Raw genomic sequence first — 27,124 nt, 5'->3', positions numbered from 1 at the left:
GCATTTGTACTTCTTGTGTTGTACTATATAATGAGTAATAGTAAAGAGAAAATTCAAAACACAGACATTGTTTAATTTCCGATAACAGCTGGTGATAACATGGGTACACAAACCTTCTGAGGCTTTCAAGTCAAGCTGTTGCTTCTCCATTTCCTCTGAAGGAATGTGTGAGGCTGGTTCAACATATGCCTCAGAATGAAATGGAAATAACAAGACAGAATGTTGAGGTACTTGACAACACAACTTTATCCTGCAGGTGGGGAAAATTGTGATCCTTCCTTTAAAACAAAACAGAAATATTGATAAGTAGAAAACTAGCCAAGCTAGATTTTTAAGTGTGGGGAAGTGTTATGCAGTCAAACTCTTTTTAAAACAACAACTCTTTTTTTTAAAATGTATCCCCTACATGCAGTCTGAAGTGGTACAGTCCATTTTGCCAATCAGCATTTTATTACCTCACTCTGATGTAAGAAGACCAGCCTTCAGCAACCTGGTGCCCTGCAGATGTCTGGGATTACAACTTCCACAGCTGGGAAGCTGAGGCTGTTGGGGGTTATAGGCCAAAACATCTGGAAGGTACCACATTGGTGATGGCTAGCACAGACAATGCTTCAAACTTTCTCCTTGTGCAGGAATAAAGTAAAATAAAATAAACCCTCAACGATCAACCTGCAAAGCAGCAAATCATAAAGGTAAAATATGATGTTATTAAAAAGTTAGAAATGTTCCTCTCCAAATGTTTCTGGGGACTATTTGCCTAGTAGCATCTATGTTGGAACATTCAAAGCTAGAGGCTAATAATTTCATTTTTAGGAAGTCATAAACAGCAATCCTTTTCATCAGATGATGAAAAGTAGTGTTGATTGAGTGTATCCAAATGACAAACACGTTATTGTGATATCAGTTGCAGGTGCTTTAAGTATTATGATTCCTGTCTGTTTTGGTGACAGGCACAGCAGAAGTAAATTTGTCTTCAAGAAAGGGTAAGATATCCAATAGGTATCTGTGGTGAGGTCAAAAAGATAATCTCTGTGTTTTGTCCTGATCATAAAATAATCAGTCATCACCACCATCATTTCATGGCTACAATTTGCCTGGAGTTAGCCTTTTAAATGTGTGTATATTTAGAAAATCAGAATGTAGTCAATATGCTAAGGAATATTTATATAGGATGCTTTGTTTGCACGTTACAATTAAATTAGAGAAACCTAATAGCCTATTTTGATAAAGCTAGGTATTAGAGTAAGCAAATGTAAGAACTCCCCTATGTATTGCATTATGGTCCCCAACCACCTGCAGCATTTGGTGGGGAGGGGTATCAGGCTGCAAGAGACAGAACTTCCATTAGTGGATGCCAGAAATGCCCTTAATATGAGAGGAACTCTTCCCACAGATCCAACTCCATGTTTTGTTGTTAGAAAATGGAACAAAGTTAACAATGAAAGCTGGGATATGCGCAGATCAAAACTGAGCCTCTACTTCTAATCTTTAACATGAATATTTCATAAATAGAAGAATGTAGGTCTCGATAAATGCAGAAAACATTTTCACTTTTGCAAGAGAATTTCTCTTTCCTTTCTTCTCCAGTAGCCCTCGCACAAACTCCAAAATCTGCTGGGAGGGGGTCAACCACCTCAAGCAGATTAGGGGGCGGCATGTGAAGGACGAGGGCGGGGGCTGCAGAGGGAACCTCAGTCCATTCCACAAACAGTTTCTGTTTCATTGGAGGGCCTTTTAATTTCACCCATAATATCACCAAGATATGTAATGATCAGATACTTTCGTTTCAAGAAGTGGCAATCAATATAAAAATGAAAAGACTGCCTTTCCGTCAATATTGTGAAAGACGCATAGTTATCACATTAATCATGCAACATGTCAGGGCGAGATCAAAGTTTGAGAAACTTGGGCCACAAACAATATTAAACAATCTATTAAGGTATCGAATAAGGAAATAATGGCAGGATTTCCTGGCAACTTGCCCATATCAAACTAAATGGGAGGAAGGCTTGGAGTTTTGCTGCACTGCAAGATGCATGAGAATTGATTTGGTATAATATATCCTATAAACTGATAGGCATAATCCTGAAGGAATATGTCTCTCAAATATGTTTCAGCAGCGCTTAACACTGTGTAATTTCAACAACAGAAACCTAATTTCAACAATGGAAAAGCCCTGGAAATGTGAATTATAAAACAGACCAACAGCTTTTATGCATATATGATAGAACTGCAACAAATATTTTTTAAAAAACACCAAACATTCTGGGGGAAAGTTACAAAACAAATCAGGGAAATATTGGGATATGATTTGCCAAGGGATCTGGTGGTCTTACATTTGTATTATCTGGAGGGCCGAACTGAAACATATAATGAATAATTTGTTTCAGATCAATGCACTGCATATAGCAGATAAGTGGAAGGATAATGCTGAAACTGTTTTAATGAATGTCTTTTTAAAAATGCAGAGAGCAGAAATAGTAAAATTATGTTAGAATAAGTTATAGATAACAACAGGAACATATATTTATTGAAAACTGGATAATGTTTATTCAGTGCAGTACTGGAATGTAAATAAGTAGCTGCCGTATACCACATCAGTCTATTCATTCATCTAACTAGTTTTGCCTACTACTCAGAATCCCAGCTGGTAAATGCAATTGGTCAGTGAATTTTTCCTCTTTCCCCCCAGTTATAATTAATTCCAGGCTAGTTCTGTATTCTTCAAATTGCAACCTCCCTGGTATCTCTATTTGGAAGTACATTATCTACTGATTTGGGGAGATGATGTTTTCATTGTAGCAATACTTACACTGGTAGCGGCTGTGTGAGATCTTCCTGAAGTTATTGGTTATTTAGCTCCAAGATGAATATCCTGCAAGGAAATATGAGAGGAACAACAGGCAAAGTGGAATGTCATCTTTAGTGTACCTATAAAACATGTAGGAGGACAAGCGTTATTAATCAGCTCTTCATTTCATTTTGTTCTTCCTGACTATATGCAGTTTGTCAATCTATCACCAAATCCCCATCAAAAAGCTGCTTGTTTTCAGGCATTCTGGGCTGTCCATTAACTTCTGTGGGCATATTTTTATGTATGCTTCCTCTTTTTTTCAGGTTTCACATTGCACCATCATTGTAAGTGGGAGTGGAATCAAGACCCCTGATTAAGTTTCAGGACCGAGTTACCTGGAGGAATGTCTCTCCCATGATTAAAGGTCTTCCAGGAAGACCCTTCTGGTTGCATTGGCACCAAATAAAGCCTGGCATACCAGGAACATGTGACAGGGCCTTCTTGGTGGTTGAACCACAGATGTGGATCACTCTTCCCCCTGAGTTTTACCTGATATCAGTATTACCTGACTTTCATCACCAGTTTGAAATGTTTGCATCCCACCAGGCATTCCAAAGTGCACACACAGCTTTTGTATTAATTGTATTCTGATTAAAGGTTAGCTACCTTGGTTTTATATGGAAATCTCAATACGCCAGCCCAATAGTTTATTCAGCAACCTTGGCTTTTGTAGCCAGAGTCAGTCAGGGCCTCACCCTTTGAGACCAAGTGGGAAAAGACCTACAAGCCAGAGTGCAGATCTCCCAGGACTCACAGCCAAGGTGATGCAATATAGTTATGATTTCCATGCTACTATGAACACCATCATCTGCCCTGAGATTGGTACATGATGAACGGCAGAATTCCTCCCTGTCACAATCCGAACTCCACCCACTTCCCCATTGCACTGACAGCATTTTTCTAGTATAATGGTTCCAACGGAGGTAGATGCTGCTGGCACACAACAGTGGGTGCTATGCCAGCATAGAATCCATTCACTGACACATATTGGATGCAAGAAGACTTTGGAGCAATCCTATCTCTGCCCAGCAGGTCTAAATTGTGGACAACATTAGTGGACTTATGGATTATGTTGCTTTCTTGGCTAAAGATGAGACCTGCCCCATGCATTCACAAAATACAAATAGAAATGCATCACACGAAGTCTCAAGTTTCCTCAACTGGGACTTCAAGAGCAGCTTGGCAGGCCTGTGTCTGAGCTCCCAGTAGGCATATATACATATAATCCCTTTCCACATTATAATTTCAGTCAGGGGAGTAACTTGTCAACTCACTTCTGTTACTGACCATTCTAACATGGAAAGGGGTCTTTAGAGAGCTTCACAATGAGGCGGATGAATTCAGAAAAGCTATTCTCTATAATGTAAGAGATCTCACAAGACCACATGCATCATTTACTCAAAGGATATAACCTTGAAAATTTGTGAACCACCTGAAGTAGTCATTTCTTTTTCAAGCCCTGTTAGGCATAACATATCACCATTTCCCTCCTGCTTAGAATACTGCCTAAATTAGTAATTAGGAACACTCCAAATCTTCAAAACAATATGGAGTTCAAGCAATTAACAATGTGATCCTATGCATGCTTACTCAAAAGTAAGTATTAAATGCAGCCCCATTTAATTCTGCATAGGATTTCAGAAGAGTACCAAGAAAGAAGGGACAAATATTCAAATACTAGTATAATATTTATGTATTGGTCAACACTGCCCTCATTAATAGTTGGAAGTCAAGGAACAGAACTCTCCTGCTTCTTCACATTTCACTTTCTACATGAAGATCTCTCAATTTTTACTCTGAATTTCCTTTTATTAAAGAAAGCAAATAAAACTCAGGTTTTCATTCATTATCATGAGGGGTACCATTTCATGGAAAAAGATGAAATTTGAAGAAATGCTAAAAGGCCCACCTGGGAATATGTTCAGATTTAAGCAGCAAAAAAATATTTTAAGAGAATTTGCTGTAGCTTTTATACTTCATAATGACTCTAGCAATGCTATCATAGTCACATAGAATCAATTCAACAAAGGGATTTCTGTCTTTGGTTTACAGAACTACCAAACTATCTTCTGTGTGCTGCTGTTCCAGCATGCAGAGAAATCTGCTGAGGGATAAACAGATTTATTTATTTTTTACTCCACACATTCAGGAACACACAACCAGTTCATTAGGGCTGTGTAGGGAATAGGAGAGCCATACAAAGCTGACCTAACCCTTATTCTCCTCTTGGTTAAGTTACGCTTTACTCTAGAGCTTTACTGAGCAAAGAATGGGATGGAAGATGTAGAGCTCCCATTTCCTAGTTTATCCTGGAACATTGTATGTTTACAGAGCAAGGGTAGGAGTTGGTGGGGGAGAGAAAGTCCTATGGGGAATCCTTCCATGCATGGATATTGTGCCCACATAAGGAAGGGTCGTAGTACTAGTCTATAGGACAATTAGTTTGTAATAGTAGTTATTCAGTATGTGTATAAGCTGTCAGTTGGCCAGAATTATAGGTGCCCCTGGACAATAATTGCATTTGGTCAGAAACATGAGGAGCGAGAAGCAATATTCCCCACCTTCCTGAAATGGCATTGCATAAAGTCTGCATTGTATAAAAGAAATTGTAGGTCAGCCACCTTGGAGAAAGATGTGCTTTTTGAGAAAGATCATTGTCCATTTCCAAGATGCCTATTCATTAAAATTTGTCCATTAAAATAGCAGAGAACATTGTGTGGGTAAATGTCTTATTTAGAAACCTTCCATTTTTACAAAACCAACTACCCTTCATAGCACATTTTTTGCAGCACACACTGAATTGGATTTTCAATGCACACTGAGCAGCATGAATAGAACAAACCCGAAGAAAGCTTATTTTCCTACCTGTAGGGCTTTGTTTACTAGTGTTGTTCTTCAAAATCATTACAGGGATGAAAACCAAGAAGTAGAAGTTACCACATGCCTTGACATGCAATTCTCAGCAGCACCAGAACACTATCTGGTTTAAATTGCCTAATAATTTATTGAAAGAACAAAGGGGGGAAATGTGCAGGTTCCATTGCTTTGGACGGCAGAGATATCTTTTTCTCTCTTTTTAATACTGGAAAAGAAAACAACAAGGGGGAACAATTTTCCCAACACCAGCCATTTTCAATCCGTCTAAATTCTGAAACGGTTCTTTAAGTTTTACAGACTGCATACATGAGGCTTCCAACAGTGACTACTGGAAAACATAATTATCTTATTTTGCACTTGCTTTGCTATCATGATTTTGCATGGTTTACTTAGTATACTGTTTGGGTTTATTATTGTTTGCTGCTCTAAGTACATTTAGTAGAAAAGCAGGAAGAGATGATGATGATGATTTAGGAAATGATCAGAAAGCTCCCCAAACAATGTACAAACATAATTATAGATAAAAGCAGTGCTTTTTCCAGGAGGTAATCAAGGGTACACAGAACCAGCACCTCTTTTGTTGTTGTTAAAAAAGTGTGGCAGTTACAGGGCTTTTTTTATGCAGGAACTCACAAGAACTCAGTTTCTGCACCTCTCAGATGCGTACCATTGCCATTCTAAGAGAACAAGGGAGGTGTTCATGGTGAGTCCCGGCACTTCTTTTTTTTCAAGAAAAATAGCAATTAAAAGACAATTAAAAGCTGTCAGGGAACTGCCATCAGTGCCGGAGGGAGAGAGCAAAATCCAGAGAGATTCCAGAGAGCGTCCCGGGATGGGGAGAGGCAGCCCATCTTCTGGGGAAGAGAATCAGCGTAGCACCAGCAGAGAAGGGGGGCAGATGGGGGAAGTGGCGAGGCGGTCCCATGACTCCTTGCCGGGGACCAGCGGGGAGAGTAGGGGTCCTCCACTGCCTACGCCCTCCTTGCGCAGAAGGCTTTCGCGCAGAGAGAGTAGGAGGAGACTAGGCGTCAAAGAGCTTCTTTGCTGGAAGAAGTTTAAGAAACGCCCACTGACGGATTCTGCCAGCGATTGAGGCAGCCACAGGTGAGTGGCTGTCCGGACAGAAAAGGTTCACTCAGGCAACCCAGCCAGGTGTTTGCACTGGCTTACGCACGAGCAACCCCTAGAACCATTACAAAAGCATTAAAACTTTTTTTAAAAAAACACACAATATATTTATCATCATCTTAGTATTAGAATTGTTATTGTGTGATCAGCCAGTGACAGCGCCCAGGGATCATTAGGAAGGAATAAAGATGCAGGGGCATGAGTCACCACTTCAAACACACACCATAAAGGTAAAGGTACCCCTGACCATTAGTTCCAGTCACGGACGACTCTGGGGTTGTGGTGCTCATCTCACTCTATAGGCCAAGGGAGCCGGCGTTTGTCCACAGACAGCTTCCGGGTCATGTGGCCAGCATGACTAAGCCACTTCTGGTGAACCAGAGCAGTACACAGAAATGCTGTTTACCTTCCCGCTGGAGCGGTACCTATTTATCTACTTGCACTGCATGCTTTCAAACTGCTAGGCTGGCAGGAGCTGGGACCGAGCAACAGGAGCTCACCTCGTCACAGGGATTTGAACCACCAACCTTCTGATTGGCAAGTCCTAGGCTCTGCGGTTTAACCCACAGCACCACAGGGCAGTAATTGTTCCTAGGCAAGCCCTAGGCTCTGTGGTTTAGACCACAGTGCCACCCGCATCCTCACACACACCATATAGGGAGGACGAATTGCTATGGGGAAGACAAAACCTGCCAATGCAGGAAAATTTCTTCCTGGTCCTTCAACAGCAACCAGTCAAAGATCGTAGCAGCGCTGGTTAAACAGGAAGAAACAGTTAACCTGCAAACAAGAAACATTAAACAAAGGGAGGATGAATCGCCAGAGCCGACTACCTGGCTATTGTTGGCTCCACACCCTATTTATAAATGGGGCTGGCCCCACCTCCCAGCAAGAAACTTGATTACTGAGGCTGGGTGTGAACCTCCAAAAATTAACACTGAGAGGCAAGCCAGCCCCTGTTTGCCAGTAAGCTCCCTGGGAACTGCAGCACCACGCGCAATCCTGCAAAGGGCACCCACAATGTGAAGTGTGAGTTCTCCTTGTTGTTGTTAACCCCTTGAATTTTTCTCAAAAAATTTACCTTGTGTAACTCCACTTTTCCTACTAGTAGTTGTGTTGAATTTTTCAATTTTCAATCTCCAAAAATGAGGGGTGCTAGAAAGTTGTAACATGACATGGGAATTCAAAATATATGTTGGTTAAATTTAGTTTTGCTTGGTAAACAACTACATAAAAATGTTGCCTTTTTTCTTTTTTTTACATTTTTGTGTAATTTCTATTAACTCTCAATTTTAAACTTGTCTTATTAAATTTTTGTGAAAAATATGTGTGCAAAATTGCATAAAGGTCATTAAAACATTTACCAAGTAATATGCTGGAGCATAACAAAAAAGAAGGCTTGTTGAATATAAGCAGAGAAGTCAGCAGAATGCTTCAATAATATCAGATGAAATAATTTTCTCTGCTGATTAAAATGAAAAGCAAATGGCTAATGCCCAAATGGAAATGATGGAAGTTGTGAATTGATATAAGGTAAAGCAAGTACATTTTCCATTCATAATAAAAAGAAATGAGTACATCACATTAGAAATACATAATATCGCTATGCAGAGCATCAGATGGGTTCTGGCCTGCATGCCACAGCTGCTGTCACCACTACCGCTTTTATGGATGCTGGCCTGATCATGAAGGAGACAAGATACAAGAGGAGATCCAAGAAAAAGTTATGAAATCCCTGGATCAGGAATTTCATGATCTTTGTCAGAAGGGTTGAATCAACTGCACCTTCTTTTACGACCATGAAGATACAACTCAAGTTATGCTGAGAGCAGACAGTTCAATAAGCAGTTCCCCAGCATCACCACAGAACAGCATTATTCTGTGTGCAGTGAGGCATGTGGAAGATATCTTTACCACTTAAGAGAAAGGCTCAAAGAAAGAAAAACCTGCTGAAGTTATTGCTAATAATCTTGTAGATTTCATGAAGAAGAAAGGCATTGATAAGAGCCGACAGGCCATTGGAAGTGATTCTAGGAATGTTAACACTGGCTGGGAGGCTGGTACCATGCATTAGGTAGAGGCAGGGGTATAGGAAAGGGGGGCGGGGGCGGTCCTCCCCAGATGCCATCATGGAGGGGGGTGACAAATTATCAAGGAACAATTACTGCCCTACTAGGGCAATTCATAAAAAACTTAAAAAAAAAAAGCCTGCTCCAAAGGTCTTATCTTACTACACTAGGGATTATATAGCTATATATGACATTTCATGCATATCAGTTAATATCTTGACCCTCCTCCATGAAAATAGCTGTTTACTTGGCCGTTTTCCTATGTCGTGAAGGCTAAAATTTCAATTCAGTGGAGTAGGGTTAAGATATTAACTGATATGCACAAAATTTCAGATATAGCTATATAATCCCTGGTTTAGTAAGATAAGACCTTAGGAGCAGGCATTAAAAAAAAATCAATGGGGGGGGGGGGGGCTGACAAGAAATTCTCTGCACTGGGTACCACCTGACCTTACTATGCCTCTGGGTAGAGGTCAAGTTTGGTTGTAAGCTGATCTGGTGTCCTCCATGCCAAAAATGTTACCTCAGTGACACTTGATCACAGAACAAGTAACATTGGCAAGATACTAGACAGTGCTGCAGATCTTGAAATTGATCCTTCATTCGCCAAACTCTCAACTGAAGAGCCTCTTACGTCACTAAGTGACAATGCCATAAAGGTTCTCATCTACTATTCAAGCATACAGATATCAGATCACACAGGCCACAAGGACAAGAAAACTTCACGCATATCTACCTCTTCTTGAAATTGTTCTAGTGAGCCATTCCAGGTGGTTAACAACAGCAAACAGGCTTTGTCACATATAAGTTTCAAAACATGACTTAAAGGCAAAACCCTCAACATCGTAAGAATGATAGTGGAATCCATTGTTTGTCTGCACTACCCCTGCAAAGCAAAACACTCTTGTGTTCAGATGACAGTGATGAGAGGAGAGCTGGTATCCAAAAGAACATTGACTTGAGGGGTGGAGATGATGAGACCAGTGGCGTAGCGTGGGGATGCAGGGGGGGCCGGCCGCACCGGGCGCAACATCTGGGGCTAGGGCAAATCCACGGGTTAGGGGGCGCAAATCCACGGGTTGGGGGCACAAATTACTTGCCTTGCCCCGGGTGCTGACAACCCACGCTACGCCACTGGATGAGACACTAGGAGATTTTCCTGTATGGAAAGAAAGACACATTCCATCAACCCCCCAGGGCTTTGTTCCTGTTGGAGCTGATAGACTGGTCTGGTGGGCTTTATGAACCTTCTTTGACATGTAAACGTACTGCAGCAGAAGTAAAGAAGTTAATTGATGAGCCCATGCAAGAGTCACAGTGGCCCTGTCATGCTCAGGCTATAGAGAGGTGTGTGAAACAAGTCACAGAGGCAGCAGGTAGGGTGTATACGCATGAGAAATGTGAGGGCTACATCAGAAGCCAAGAAGCAAGTTGGCAAATAAGGTCCTAGAAAGAAACAAAGCAAAACATGATTAAACTTGTTGTTTAAATTTCTTATTAACTGGTGTTGCTACTTTCTAATGTTGCTTTTTGATTCCAGTGTAATGTTATATGCTTAGTAGGATATGTTTTATGCAGAGAAACAATTTTTATAGCATTATCTGACATTTCCAGAAGGCAAACTTAAAAAAATTCGTTTGTTTTCCAAGAAGAGTTTATGTGCTTTTAACTCAAATGTGGATTTACCAAGCTAAGTGTTGTCCAACCACAAAAATAATAGCAGATTTGAGTACTTCAAACCCAAAAAAGTATGCTAAGACCCCTCACTGAAAAGAATTGCAAAAGTTAATAGTGTTGCTCTCCAGGTACACCTGGAGGGCTTCAGTTCATAATCTTAACAGCTATAACTGAGTTTGGTCTCATGTATCCATCTGTGTGTGGTGAGAGAAGGGGACAGTCAAATGCAAATATATTAGAAATGACTGAAAGGATAATGGCAGTAGCAGACAGAGGGAGTGGAAGAGAACAAACTGGAGTGTTAGCTAAGACTGCAATCCTATACCTTTTTATCTAGGAGCAAGCTTGATTTAACTCAATAAGGCTTCTTCCAAGTAGATTTCTTTAACATCATAATAGGGAATGCTCTTCTGCAAAGCCACAACACAGTGTTTGCTATTAACATATAGCAGTTTCCAGCATTGCTTCATAAAACTAGGAATAACACATGGTGCCAGAAGTAGGCTAGTCTGAAGTACATTTCTGGTAAGGCATATGAAATATAAATATTAAATAATAGCATGCCATTGGCTCACAGAACATGAAAACCCTCACAGGCAAATGAGCAGGTGCACATTTATGATGGCTCAGCATGAACACAGACTGTAAAAGTTATTAAGAAAGAGGCTTTGCGGTCCTTTTTAGTGCCACTTTTGGATGGCCAATAATAGAAAAGGAAAGCACAGCATCTTCAAGTCGGAGCATGCAACACTAAGGAGCTCTAACCCAGCACGTGACAGTCTGCACAGAAAGTAGTATCTCTACAAAGGGTTGATATGATGGTGATCTGGAGCAAACATCAGAAAGACACAAACAAGAGCTTAGAAGATCTACAAGACAAAGCAAAGCAATATGGAGACTGGTAGAACATAGCCTAAAAGACATGGATAGCATTTGCGTTAAAGGGGCGGAGGGTAGATTTCCTTTTAGCAACGAATAAGTGTGTAAATTTTGATTTCTCTCACCATTTCATTTTAATAGTCTAGTTCAGTTTGCCACATTTCTGCATCTGTTTCCAAATTATTAGAAAATTTACTGAGCTTTATTAAAAGTGTTGAGGAAAATCAGGTATTTGACAAACAATGTACATGTAGAGGCTCTAGCATCTAGCAAAGTGATCTTAAACATATTTACTTAGAGGTTTGTCCCATTGATTTCAATAGACCTTTTACTTCCATTAAGAAGCTTAGAAACATCGTCTGACGCTGCAACCCTACACACATCTGGGAGTATGGACCACTGAACTCAATAGGGCTTAGACATGTACAGGATTGTGCTGTTAATCTCCATCTTTTTCGTTCCACTGATATACAATTTCCTTAAAAATGCACCTCTAGTAACAAATTGGTTTTTTAAAAAATAACAGTTTTTTTGCCAGTGTAAGTGAATCTTCTTGGTATTGGTAGTTAGACAAAACATGTCTTTCTAAGAAGATATGCATGGCATTTTTTCTTTCATAGAACCAAAACTCCCAGTTGATGCAAGTCCTTTAGAGGTGAGGAGATAATTGTTTTTGTCTAATATACAGCATTTTGTTTAATCACACCTTCCATGCTCCCATCCAGCTCTGCTTCCCTGCACAATGGAATTTAATGATTCTCAGAGTATTAATGATAATTTTCATGAAGAGCTGGATGGGGATGTGGGAGGCCTGCACAGACTTCTCATTCCTGCATGGGTACATCCTCCTCCTGCACAAATGATGAAGGAAACACACCAGAAGTGAGTCCTGCAGTAATATTTCTGCATGTAGGCATTGCACCTGAGGCAGAACTGTCATCATATCCTGTTTATTAAATAGTTATTCATGAATTAAATAAAAAGCTTAAATTAATTAAGTAAAAAAGAGATGAAGTCTGAAGCTTTTCCACCTGCTGTGCCCTCCCTAGAGCTACATTTCCCTTGCCTGTTCATTTCCCATCTGCTCGCATTTCACTTGGATTATATATGGCATTTGTGTCTAGCCTGCTTCTTTCTAACATGCTGGTTTTACAGGCTGGTTTCCTACGAACTCGCCAGTTTTACAGGCACCGTTGTGGACTGTATCTCTTTTGCTCCTGATTTTGGTTTGTGGCAGACTGTGGCCAGGGTTAAGTGTGTTAAGCTGAGGAGAGTTGATGTGTGTGGCGGAGATCCTGCCCTGAAGCTAAATATTCTGTCTTTTTTGTGTAGGAGTTCCTTGGCCGGGAGAGAGCAAATTTAGGCATGCCCAAGGGCTTTTGCGTAGCTAGTAGGCTCTCGCTTCCTTCCCCTTTGGCCAGTATCGCTTCACATGCTGTATCATAAATAGTTCCAAAACCTCCTGCTTTTCAGAAGCACCTTACAATTGGGCTGCTGCTTGAGAAACGCACAGCATCAAAGCCTGCTGGGTTTGGCAAGCTTGTAATATGTTTGATGTGAAGAGTCTGAGAATACGGTGAGCCAGATCAAAGCTGTGTTCAACCAGCTTGACAGTGGCAGAAAGCTTCAGAATGGCCAGTAAGATAATGGATCACACTGAATATTTCCAGCAGTTCAAGGGTCAAGTAAAAGAAAGCATCAGGAAAAAGTGTGTGTGTGTTTGTCTGTTGCTAGCATTTCCCTTCTTGCAAACTATACTGCTATTCCCCATTAAAGCAGGAATACGGCATTGACTGTAAGTATTCAGTTCTAATGAAAGAAACCAGTGAATTTTTATTTATTTATTTTTTATAATATTCATTGTCAAAATGTAGCTATTGTACAACAGAAAAGCCTACTAAGAGTTGGAAGGGGGGGGGGATATGCACTGCCTGCAGTCAAAGCCAAGCATATTTAGTTCCTGCATTGTTTCAAAATGAAACTTTGTGATGTTAGGCTGTCTACTGCGACAGGTGTTAACATGTCAAACAGAAAATTGCCATCTATATAGAAGCCAAAATTATTTATTGCTATTCTTCCCTTACACCACTTCTCTACAAGGTTTTAAAATCCATATGGAAAATCCATATGGCTGTTTCATAGCTTTTTTTTGTTTTGTTGATCCTCCCCCTTCTTCAATAGTTATTCCTCTTGCTAGTTATGAGTTTCTCTTTTGATTGATGCCAGTTATGCTTGGGAGTTAAAAGAGCCCAAGCCAAAGGATCCTTCATTCTACCCTTTTAAAATCTAAGCTTATTTCATTTGTCCTCACCACCTGCCAAAAATACTCCATTTCACCCCCCCCCCTCCATCCTTCCTGGCTACTGAGCTTGCTCAATCCTCAATGGGCTGATCTTGGAAAGTGGGTTTTTCCCATGAGGCTTTTGTTGTACTTCAAGAAACCTTGACATTTGCCTGAGTCTGGTGATACCTCTCTTGTGCATAAGTGATGCTGTCTTGGCTACATGATCATTTCTCCCCTGAAGATTGCAATTCATATATAAAATGAACAAAAAACTCAGTTGCAAAATAACTACCGGTAAATACTGTGCTGATGCTTTATATTGGTCTTACTGTCTCCTAATTGCATGCCTAGGAAATAGTGGAGGGTAGGGCAAGGAATAGTTATTACCTGCTAGGACAGCAGGAGATAAAGTTCTCCAATTATTTTATTTTCTCGCTTTGCCTGTACAGACACTTGCATTATGAAGTAAGAGGCTAGCCAGGAATGTAGAATAATCACATCTTACATTCCTCCTATATGAAAGATGATACAGAAAGAGAGAGAGAGAGATGAAATTTATTGGTTTGTTAGTGCCACACACAATGATATGATTTCTGATGGCTTCCTAATGTCATGTATCTGCAGATAAGCTATCAGTCTTTCATTGAGATTGCTGTACAGTTAGCAGGGAATCATTAGGAAACTTCAAAATTTATGACAAAAATTATCCTGTTAGAATGATCAGCAATGGAAAAACAAACCAACTCCTTGCCTCTTAATTCTGTTTTACATGCAGGTGTCAGGGGGTGGAATATATGAATGTATAGGGGAAAGGTCTTGTTAAAATAAATATATGTTCCCGTAGTTATTTGGAATCAACCTAATATTGAATGAAACAAGAATGGATGTTAGGTTGAACATGCATGGAACTACGTTGAAAGCAGATAAATGATCACTAGTGAAATGGACATGAAAACACAAACAACAGATTGAAGGTAATCCTTGGAAAACAAAGTATAATTTCCATCTGTTCATGAAAACCAGTAATCATGAAATGAATCACTGACCCAAAAATGTTAGGTCTCTGGCTTAAAGGAGAAGTTTAATTGAAATGAAAATAGAGCTAACTTAAAAACTCAAATTTGAAGATTAGAAAATTAACAGGGGTTTAAAGCTGTTAAAATTATTTTTGGAAAGTTTTCACATTTACTGGAATGAAGACTTAAAGCAATGGAAATATAGAAAGCTGGAGAAATGTGGCAGGACAAATGTTCCAGAAAATTATGCAACCCGCATGAATACTCATCATTTGAAGCTGACGCTAATAATGTGCTGATATCAGTATCGTGTTAATTTTCAAAATGGTCCTGTGAGCCAGCCAGGTCAAGGCCATCGTTACTCATATAAACAGATGTGGAAATGGGGCCAGCGTTGTTTTCTAAACCATTCAGTGAAGATAAGTGCCGAATCCTGATCTCTGAGTAGTATCAGACTCTAATGTCAGTAAATCAAACTGAGTAAGAACCAATTCACACAATCCCTGAATGAATCACTGGGTTTTGTTTTGTTTTTTAAAAAAACTTCATTGCCACCCACACACCATCATGAAGTTTGCATAGAATGCCAACCCATTTGGATTTTGCATGAATTTGTCTCTCGGGGCAGGAATGAGAAACCTACGTATGGCTCTCCAAATCATAGAATTATAGAATTGTACAGTTGGAAGGGACTCCGAGGGCAATCTAGTGCAACCACTGCAATTCAGGAATCTCAGCTAAAGCATCCATGACAGATGGCTTGAAGTTTTACTATGTTTTTATATATGCTTAAGTCGCCCAGAGTGGCTGGGGAAAAGCAGTCAAATGGGAGGGAAATAATACTACTAATACTACTACTAATAAACCTCCAAGGAAAGAGAGCCCACCTGAGGGAGACTGTTACGCTGTTGAACAGCTCTTAGTGACAGAAAGTTCTTTTTGATGTTTAATTGGAATCTCCTTTCTGGTAACTTGAAGCCATTGGTTCAAGTTCTCCCCTCCTGGGTGGAAAAAACCAAGCTTGTTCCCTCTTCCATGTAACAGCCCTTGAGATATTTGAAGATGGCTATCATATCTCCTCTCAGTCTAAACACACCCAGCTCCTTCAACTGTTCCTCATAAGGCTCAGTTTACAGATCCTTGGTTATCTTGGTTGTCCTCTTTGCACATGTTGCAGCTTGTCAACATTCTTCTTAAATGGTGGCACCCAGAACTGGACACAGTATTCCAGGTGTGGTCTGACCAAGGCAGAATAGAGTGGTACTATTACTTCCCTTGATCTGGACACTATACTTCTGTTGATACAGCCTTTTCTGCTGCTGCATCACACTGGTGACTCATGTTAAGCTTATGGTCCACCAAGACCACTGGATTCTTTTAACATGTACAGCTAGTAAGCTAGGTGTTCCCCGTTTTATATTTGTGCATCTGGTTCTTCCTGTCTAAGTGTAGAACCTTTAATTTGTCCCTATTCAAATTCATTTTGTTAGTTTGGTCCCCATTCTCCAACCTGTTAAGGTCATCTTGAATCCCGATTCTATCTTCTCATTGCATGTTGACTGACTTTCATGCTTCTGATATTTGCTCTCTATCACTGCTTAAAGGAGAAAAGCAATTCCACTAGGAATTTGGGTTGGCTGCATTTGACTTACATCTCTGGTAAGTGAGGACATAGGCTTGGTTGGTTCTAGCTTTGAGGCTGTAGGCCCTGGCCCTACTCTTCCCTGTTGCTCCTCCAGTCTGAGAAGATTAATTTCTGCCCCGTCTGACTACCCATCTCTTCCCTCACTGTGAAGATGAATAAGAAATCATCCAATGTTCTACCCCAAAATGAACTTAGCTCCTGGAAAATATAGTACTATATTGACTTTCAGGCTTAGTTCAGAGATTTTTGAACTAGCTCAAATGAACTAGTTCATTCCAAGCACGACATATTCTAGATTGTAGACCTACATGGCATGCCTACAGTTGTGTAGTAAAAAAGGTAAAGGTAAAGGACCCCTGTATGGTTAAGTCCAGTCAAAGTCAACTATGGGGTTGAGGCGCTTATCTTGCTTTCAGGCCAAGAGAGCCGGTGTTTGTCCACAGACAGGTTTCCAGGTCATGTGGCCAGCATGACTAAACCACTTCTGGCGCAATGGGAAATTGTGACGGAAACCAGAGTGCACGGAAATGCTGTTTACCTTCCTGCCACAGCAGTACCTATTTATCTACTTGCACTGGCATGATTTCGAACTGCTAGGCTGGCAGGAGCTGGGACTGAGCAACGGGAGCTCACCCCATCACGGGGATTCAAACTGCTGACCTTCTGATCAGCAAGTCCAAGAGGCTCAGGGGTTTTGTAGTATTTAACAGATCTCAGTTACAACTTCTGAGTGAATTGCTGATTATGAGCTTTCCTTTAGAACGTGTTAACTACTGATGAATTTTTGGCTAAGGGTAATGAACCTGGAAATAAATCTTTACCTAATTTCATAGTGTCATAAATTCATCACACTTATTTCTGAATAAATTTGCTGCACTATTGTCAATAATAGTTTCTGAAGTCCTCTGGTGGCTCACTTCTTCTCTGAGCACTACATGCCTGCTGCCTTTTGCCTGGAAAGGAAGCCTATATTTTTCAGTGGTAGGTTTTTTGGGTTTTTTTTGCCATACCTACTCCAAAGTTTCTATCAGTCCTGATTCATCTTTGTCCCTAGGCATGACTATTTTTCACTTCACTGCGCTGCTGTTTATTGTTCCCAAGTCATTGCACTTATTGCTCAAGATTACAGTTAATTTTCCTTTGGTGCAGCAATTGGATTTTCATTTTGTAAAAAAAAAAAGGGGGGGAGAAATCCCTCTGAAGAACCTTCAACAGAGAAATACATTGCTTTTCATTACACATTCAGTGCGCATTTAATTAAAAGGGGGAGAAATTACCTGAAATTTAATTATGAAGGAAGAATTTAGAAGGGAGCTGAGCCAACAATGCCTTTCAGTAGCACCAAGATATGCATCAGATATGGCCATCAGGAAGATTTTTAAAAGGGAAAGAATATTAACAACCTAATAGCAAAAGGTTTCCCCCTCTCCATCAAGAAGATTAAAATAAGAATAAATTTAATATTCATGAGCAAGACATGATTTTTCACATACTCGTTTTAAATATACTAAGGCAATTTCAGTTTGCTTCAGACTTCTGTTAAGAATCAAATTTTCCAGGTACTGTCAAGTGCTGCTTGGTTGGAGGTGTTTGTGTGGGAATCATCTTTCCCTGTTTTTAAAAGCACTGATGCAGTTGACAGTACAGGGGGTGCAATTTTACTAGTAAAATAGGCATCTTAAACATGATAGATATATAGAAAGAAATCTTAACGTACTGGCTGTGAGCTTTATAAGTGTGATGTATTTGGTAAGAATAATGAAATGTGTGATAATCTTCAGTCCTCCTTTTCACTCAGGAGCTGGAGGTTTCATGTATTTACTTGTCCTTCATCAAATATGATCCCAGGAAGGTTTACAGACATAAGCACCTGCATATTAGAACTATAGAATGCAATTTAAATCCATTTTAAAATTGAAACCTATTATACTGTTCCCTCAAAAGCATCTATTAACTACAGCTGGCCTAAACAGTTCTGGCCTAAACAGACCTCTCCCAAAGGCTAAGGTGAAGGGGGACATCTTCAACCATCTCTGAAATTCACATGCCTCCAAGAGGAGGGAATTTCATAGTCAAGGTGCCACCAGCATTGCATTTGGAGCCAACTGTTAATTATTCCCATGGGTTAAGAGTTGGGATGCAATTGCCAACCCAGAAATAATAGTGGAGGCACTCATGACTTGACAGTGGAATTTGCAGGCTGCAGAGGTCCTTACCCACCATTTCCATTCTTCTTCAAAGCGGCCTGCATCAAAAACAAGGGCATGGCTTGTTACTTCTTACACTTACCACAGTATTAAAATGATGTTTACATAATAATATGGCACACTCAATTGTCCCATAAACCTTATGCTCCTGAAGGTTTTTCCCTAAAAGCTCTTTTGCATCTTTAAAGGCTGTACAACCGAAATCCAGCCCCCCATGTCTCTCAAACTGTTTGTACTCATCTCCTCTGATTTCTTCTCCCCATCACCTTTTATACCTAACTTCTAACCTCTTGGCCCACCTAAACCATAAACGCTACATGGCTTAGGCCTGGTCTATCAGAATCTTGCCTAGAAACAGCAATCAAAGGGTTAAAAGGTAGCAGAAACGCTCTAATCACTGAGCAGCTGGAGGTCATTAGGCTTCCAGGAACATGAGTTTGTATAAATAGTCAGTCTCCCATGTGTTTGTTCCCTTTTCCCCTTCTCCCCTTTTGGGCGTGTTTGCTGATATGTGTGGTTCGTCGCCGGGGGTTTTTTTGTTTTTGTAAATAAACCTTATCTTTGAGTTCCAAACCGCTTGCTCCAAGACTCCTCTTTGAAAAGATACTGCCTCTCCTGCCCTTCTAAACCGCTGCGCGAAATGCTCTGCTGTAGTGGGACTTGTGACGATGGAAGCGCACTGGGCATTTACATTAAACTAATTAAAGTTTAATGGGACAGGTTATGGATGTTTGTACGTCAAGAAGGAGCTAAGGAGTGCAGTTCAGAGTGATTTATGCAAGGACTGGAGCGAAGTCAGAAGCGGTTGCCGACAACGAAAGCCTTCAAAGCAGCTTGAGTCCTGCAACGTGCCTAGAAAAGTTTTAAACAGGCACTGAGCAGTTTGTACTCGCTGGAAGACGTCTTATTCCACAAGGAGCCACCTCAGCAGCTGGGAGACGGTCTACAGGTGTGTGAGTATCGTTCCTAAGCCCCAGGGAGGATGGCAGAGTCCCAGGAAAGTTTTTCTGTCCCGTTTACGCGACTCAATGGGAAAAATTGGCAAGATTGGAAGGCTAGAGTAAGGGTTTGGTTGCAAGCAAAAGAATTGTGGAGTTGCACTGAAGCACCGCCTTTACAGGCAGCTGCAGACGCGTCTGCAGAAGACAAAGCAGCAGCAGCAGCTTCACAGAAACGCGACAGGAAAGCCCAAGGTCTACTAGTTTTGGCAGTGGGACCAGAGCAAATGCCTTATGTTTCTGAGTTAAAGAACACGCATGAGGTCTGGACGGTTCTGCAGCGGTTAAATTCCAGAAACACTGCGGGGGCCAAGATCCATGCTACAAGATGTTTGTTTGATTTACGTCTCCAACCGGGAGCGTGTGTGAAAGAACATATTGCCAAAATGGTGTCTGCCTTTAATCAACTAAGACAGCTGGGCATTCCTTTCTCTATGGAGCAGCAGTCATACATATTGTTGTCTTCTCTTGATAAAAGCTATGAGACTCTAGCTCTAACTTTGGAAGCTATGCCTTCAACTGAATTAACCCTTGAATACATTTCATCTCGGCTTGCAGATGAACAGGATAAAAGGCAAAGAGAAAGAGGTTTGTCTTTAAAGGGGAGTTATGCTGTGCCTAAGAGTGTTGATGCTGAGTTTGAGCACACAGTAAATGCTTTTGCAGCTAGACACTGTTTTCGCTGTGGTTCCCCTTCCCATCTAATCAGGAATTGCACACGTGAACCTGGTCAAGACAGCACCAAGGCCGTTACCCCTAGTTACCAGACAAGGAGTTCCAGGGGACGTCGAAGAAGAGGAGGAGGTCGTGGCTACTCCCACAGCACACAGCAAATGGCTTCAGCAATGGCGTTGATGCAAGGGCGTGGCCAAGGCAGCAATCTACGCTGGTTGATCGACAGTGGTGCATCTCACCACCTGGTGGCGCCATCTAGTGTCCGTTTGCAGAATTGCAAACATTTGCAAATCCCTAAAGTTGTGACAATGGCAGATTCAACTAAACGTTCCTTAGAGACTGTAGGCACAGTGTTCTTGAATTGTTTGCAAACAGAAATTGATGCCTATGTGCTAAAGGGAATGAAGGGGTGTATTTTGTCTGTGTCAGAACTTGATAGAGTTGGGTTTAAAACTGTGTTTGAAAATGGGGTTTGCACTATTTCAAAGAATAACGTATCTCTTTTGCAGGTGGAATGCAGAAATGGGTTATATTATTTTGAGACAAGTCCAGATGAAGTTGAACAGGTTCATGCTGGTTGTGTGAACTTGCCTACCCATAATTCTTGTGTTCATTTATGGCACCGCCGTCTGGGACATATTAATTTTCAGTATGTTAAAAAGCAACCTGAATTATCAGAAGGGTGCAAAATGAACAAATGTACTAAGTATTTGGATTGTACTGCATGCAAAAGGGCGAAGGTTCATAGATGCAGCTATCCCAGTTCAGATAGGAAATCTGTCAAAGTATTCCAACTTGTGCATATGGACCTATGTGGCCCAATGCCTGTTGCTAGCATGGGAGGTTCGAGGTATGCACTGTGTCTCTCGGATGACAAAACAAAAGTCACATGGTTTTTTCCTCTCAAAACCAAAGCAGATACTGCAGAAACCGTTAAAAATTGGGTTCATGCAGTAGAACTTGAATTCCGTACTAAAGTACTTGCTTTTCAGACAGACAGAGGGTCAGAATTTACCGGGTCTGTGTTGCAGAATTTCTTTAAGAAAAAGGGAATTAAGCATCGTCTGTCTACACCTTATTCCCCCCAAGAAGGAGGCGTGGCCGAACGTAAAAACAGGGTTCTGCAAGAGTTGGCAAACTCTATGTTGTTTGATGCTAAACTCCCTCAAAGTTACTGGGCGGAAGCCTGGCAGGCAGCTACTCATATTCTGAACAGAGTATATAATTCTGTAATTGGCACTACCCCTTATTTTGCTTTATATGGGAAGAAGCCCAAAATTAATTACTTTCGGGTGTTTGGATGTCCAGCCTATGTACTTATCCCAAAAGCGTTAAGGAAAAAGGGAGGTCCAAGGGCTAGGAAACTCATCTTTTGTGGGTACGAACCACATGCCAAATCTTGGAGATTCGTGGACCCAAATGGAGATACTACAAGAGTGGTCCTCAGTAGGAGCGCTGAATTTTGTGAGCAGTCCGGATGGACTCACTTACATGCCAACCCTGACTTTTTGAGAGATGATTTAGGCATTTATGCTGAGAATGAAAGTCCAGAGGGTGGTGAGCCAGAAGGGGATGGTGCACATGGTTCAGATGCAGATTCTGACCAGGCACAAGGTTCTTCTCCTAAGGTAGAAAAGCCAAAATCTAGGAGTGTTCCAACATCGCCACCCAGTAGGCCTAGCAGACAGCAAAAGCGAAGCAGGTCACCTGCAACACCAAGCCCAAGGGAGGTATCTAAACGGAGGTCTTTATCCCTAGGGGCGCATCCAGACGTAAAGTCTGAGACAGATTCTGACAGCCAACGGTCAGAGGGGGCACAAGAGGAACAATTGCGCAGATCAAACCGTGCCACAAAGGGCAAGCCGCCAGAGCAGTTTAAGGTGACAAGTGTATACGTAAATATGGCACAGTGTGAGCCAGATAGCTATATGGAAGTACAACAACTTCCAAGCTCAGAAGCCGCAAAGTGGCAGGAAGCAATGGAAAAAGAGATGGCTTCAATGAAGTCTCTCGGTGTGTTTACAAGTACAGAGCTTCCAAAAGGGCAACAAGCTGTAGGTTGTCGATGGGTATATCGTTTAAAGCCCACAACTACTGAAGAGTTGCAGTATAAAGCCCGACTAGTTGCAAAAGGGTTTTCGCAGCGCAAAGGTGTTCACTATTCTCAAATCTATGCCCCTACTTCAAGATCGGAGTCACTAAGAATGCTTTTAGCCTCTTCAGCTAAGAAGGGAAATAAGCTGTTTCATTTTGATGTCAATGTGGCTTATTTAAATGCAGACTTACAGGAGGAAGTCTATATGACACCACCACCAGGTTTTGAAGGAGACAAGCCAAACCAGGTCTGGCGCCTACACAAATCCATTTATGGGTTGAAACAGTCCGCCCGTAATTGGAATTCCTGCTTAAATGATGCTCTAGAGAGCATGGGGTTCAGAAAGAGCGCAGCAGATGCGTGTCTTTATCTAAAAGGCTCGGGATGTGAACAAGAAGCAGTCTTGATATTTGTTGACGATTTATTATACAGTGGAAAGGATGATAAACTTGCACAACAATTTGCCACAAAGCTTGGAGAAAGGTTTCAGATAAAATCACTAGGCAATGTATCTGTTTATCTAGGAGTTAAAATTCAGCAAGATGAAAATGGGAACTATTGGCTCAGCCAAGAAGCTAAGATCCAGCAGTTGCTGGAAAGGTTTAAAATGGACAACTGTGCTGGTGTTAAAACCCCAATGGAGTTAAGTTACATAAAGGATGCTCAAGCTGAGCAACAGGCAGAGTTCTCTAATCCCGGGGTTTACCAGTCAGCGATAGGCAGTTTACTCCACATTGCACAGTGGACTCGGCCCGATATAACATATGCTGTCAACATGCTGTGTAGACAAGCTGAAAAACCATCAATGCATGCTTGGCAAGGAGTAAAAAGAGTTTTAAGGTATCTCCAAACTACCAAAAGGTTTCGCTTAAAACTATCAGCAGAGGGCAGCACACAACTTGAATGTTGGGCCGACAGTAGTTGGGCAGATGCTGGACCAGATAGAAAATCAGTGTCAGGAATGGCGATAAAATTTGGAAATGCACTAATTGGTTGGAGATCAAGAAAGCAGTCACTTATAGCTTTAAGTTCAACTGAATCTGAGTTCAATGCATTATCAGATGTATGTAGAGAACTGGAATTTTATAAGCAACTGGTACAAGAATTGTTTGGAGAATGTTCCCTACCTATCAGAGTGTGGGAAGACAATCAACCTTGTATTAAACTAGCTAAATCAGGTCAATTCAAGGCACACACAAAACACTTGGATATCCGTTATCAAAATGTATGCCAAAGTGTAAAACAAGGTTTAATTGAACTAAAGTATTGTCCAAGCCAAGAAAATCTCGCAGACGGTTTTACGAAAGCTTTGGGTCCGCAATTTCATAAATGTTTCTGTTCAGGTTTAAATTTGAATTAAGGTTGGTACAGCTCAGTGTTACGAGTGAGAGGGGGTGTTGCTATCAAAGGGTTAAAAGGTAGCAGAAACGCTCTAATCACTGAGCAGCTGGAGGTCATTAGGCTTCCAGGAACATGAGTTTGTATAAATAGTCAGTCTCCCATGTGTTTGTTCCCTTTTCCCCTTCTCCCCTTTTGGGCGTGTTTGCTGATATGTGTGGTTCGTCGCCGGGGGTTTTTTTGTTTTTGTAAATAAACCTTATCTTTGAGTTCCAAACCGCTTGCTCCAAGACTCCTCTTTGAAAAGATACTGCCTCTCCTGCCCTTCTAAACCGCTGCGCGAAATGCTCTGCTGTAGTGGGACTTGTGACGATGGAAGCGCACTGGGCATTTACATTAAACTAATTAAAGTTTAATGGGACAGTTCTATACCTCCAGAGGGTAATATTGGCCAGAAATGGTTGACCATTGACAACAGCATAAGCAACTCGGTTGACTAACAGTGGCTACAAACAGGCACTTTTAATTAAACTACAGATGTGCAATGCCAGATTTAGGGCAAATTTAGAGTGCCATGCCAAGGGGGCATAATGATGATGATGATGATAACCCTTTTTATATGGGTACCTACTGAGAAGATCCATTAAAAAACAACAACTGTACCAAAATGAATTATTGTGAAAATAAGAAATATCTATGGGGGGCACCAAATTTTGTTCTCATTCAGGGCACCATATTACCAAACTCTGCCCCTACAAAATGTCTCATAGGTAAAAATACATACCAAATTTTCCATTGTACTAAAACAACAAATGTTTCCTCAAAGTCAAAATACAAATTGATAAATATTTCTGAAAAAAACACCCCAAAAAATCTATGGAAGAAAAACACACACCAACCTGTCAACATGCCAGAGTATCTCATAAATTTGATTTCACCACATTTTAATGTGTTTAACATAAGTATTTTCAAAAATATTCTTTCTATGCCAGTGTTGGCATGGAGCATCCTCAAACATTCCTCTCTAACACAGCCAAGTTTTGAACCAGCCCACTAAACCATTTTCTAGCCATAAGTCAGAAAACTTACTCCCACAAATTTCTCATTATTTATGGCATTATTCACCTGATGCACCTTCAGCATAGGGTCATGATTGTGGCCCCATATGAAGGAACCCATATTTATGGTAAATTTGTTGGAATGTGGTGTGCATGCATGTGTGTTTTTCTCAGTATTTTAATACTGAAGGATAATTGTGTGTTGAGAAACAATGGTGAATGTTCAGAGTTAAAAGTATCATATGATGGTTCCACCACTTGCCAAGCCTACCCCACATTTATGACTGAAGTTTCCCAGTGCTTTGGCAAATGTGAGCTGATCTGCAAACTGATTGGATGAAAATGCAACCAGATGACTGCCTTATGCAGAAATCCACACAGAACACCTCAACCCACACTTTTGACATGCCAATATTTTTGTGCAAAATGGTTTCTTGGTTGCCGCAATGCCACATGTCCTTTCTTCCTTCTACTTTATTTGACTCTCATAAGCTGCTTTGTGTTTACTGATCAGCCCTGCAGAATCCAATAATGATATCCCTTTGTGTGGATATTTATTACTAATCACCAGCCAGAAATGAGTGAAGCAGCACTTGCTACCAACCTGCTTAAAATGAAAATCAATAAGCAGAATGAAAAGAGAAAGGGAGGATCAATAATGCCTGAGAGATTTTCCTGGGAAGCTAAGGCAATTTTCTTCACGTGAGAAGAGTTGTCTATAAAGATAGTGTACTGGTGATCATGGTCCAGTGTGCTCCGTCCTCATTACCCTGGTGCTGCTGGTTTTGGCTGTAGGCCATGATGGAAACAATATCCACCGAAGCACCAGATGAAATGGGGTGCAAAGGGAGCAGTGGCAGAGGAAGCCACTTGGGTGCCTAGGGTGGCACCCAGGGGAAGGGCGAGCCGCCCATAGTGGCGGGGCGCACCATGGGGCCTCCAGAGTCTGCCTGCCTTCTCCCACTCCGCCCTACAGCTGGCAGGGGAGGCAGTGGGCGGACCATTTGGGCAGCACAGAGCCTGCACGCACCCAAGCCGCTGCGTCTCTCCCAGGAGAGACGCGTGGCTCAGGTGCGCTGCAGGCTCCGTGGTGAGCACTGCCCGGCATTTTGTCGCCCCCCTCAGTGGTGACACCTGGGGCAGACCACACACACCACACACCCCTTCCCCCGCCCCTGAAAGGGGGTATGACCAGTTGTCGTTGAAGGGACATTTAAACTCCTGCTGTCAAAAGACTGGTGGAGAGCCATGAGACATTTGAGGTGAAGATGGAGAAGGTGAAAGTGCTAAAGGGGAGAACAACAGAGGAGGAGGAAGGAGAAACCAAGGATAAGGAATAGGAGGGCACATGAAAGGCACACAAAAAGGTCCAAACTGGGACAAGAGCTGTAGGCTAGGACAAAAGTGGATATCTAATTGGGGTGGGGGGGGGAGAGAGAAAAATAAGGCCTGAGCAGGAAAGGAGCAATAGTCTGAGTTTGGAGAGGATTTAGAGACTGAAGAACAGATAAGAAGGAAGGACTGAGCAGGGGAGAGAACAGGAAAGAAGAGGAGATAACAGTGGGACAGAAACCAGAAAGAGAATAGCAAGCCCGTGCTTAGATAGAGCTCTAAATCTGGTGGGATCCTTACATAATTCAAATCATGACCCTGACTTTTCTGTATAAGCCTAAAATTTTGGTACAGTTGAAGATCATTCGTGGAGCAAACCCCTATCTCTCAGGGTTGTGTCTTTTTTTATGGTGTCATGACTTCTGAACCACAGCTGGAACAAAACTTTAGTAGTGTTTGTAAATGTGCAAATAATTAGAGGATATCAGTATTTTGGGAGCATACATTTTCTTTTCTACTACACACGCATACAAAATTATACACACACACACACACACACATATATATACATATATGGCAATCATGCTTATTACTGCTGTTATTGGATTCACTTACCTGCTTATGCAAACTATTATAAATCAGCATCCAATAATCTGAAAAAGAATGTTGTGGAGTTGTCCCTCGAGTTGTAAATTTGAACTAACAGTAACATTGGTGCTTTAAGGGCAACATATTTGTTATATATTGAAGATGCCAATGGAGAACATGGCAAAGTAGCTGGATGGTTGTGCTGAGATTCCTTTGACATTTTTGCTCCTTTTTTTAGGAAGTGGGAGAAATAAATTATTCACAGATTTACAGAGTTCATCATAGGCTATCAATTCACTGCTTGAAATCTTGAACTGGCATAAGTAACAGATGATGCCCATCTTCTGCTTGTTGACCTCCTGTAAGGGAAAGTTCCCCTTATGACTGGTCCCAAACTGCTCTCA

General features: G+C 41.3%; 1 long non-coding RNA gene across 2 annotated transcripts; it reads left to right on the top strand.

Moving 5' to 3' along the window:
* Positions 1–532: 532 nt before the first annotated feature.
* Positions 533–27,124, top strand: LOC309349755. Of its 2 annotated transcripts, XR_014160170.1 has the most exons (4): positions 533–692; positions 6,357–6,434; positions 16,389–16,443; positions 26,959–27,124. It is a non-coding gene; the product is annotated as an uncharacterized lncRNA (long non-coding RNA). The 2 variants fall into 2 exon arrangements; XR_014160169.1 differs by lacking the exon at positions 16,389–16,443.

The sequence above is a fragment of the Podarcis erhardii genome (assembly GCF_964252035.2).
Source record: "Podarcis erhardii genome assembly, chromosome: 9".
NCBI classification, from domain to species: domain Eukaryota; kingdom Metazoa; phylum Chordata; class Lepidosauria; order Squamata; family Lacertidae; genus Podarcis; species Podarcis erhardii.
Note: the sequence above shows the minus strand (reverse complement) of the source record. Positions and strands in the feature narration are given on the sequence as shown.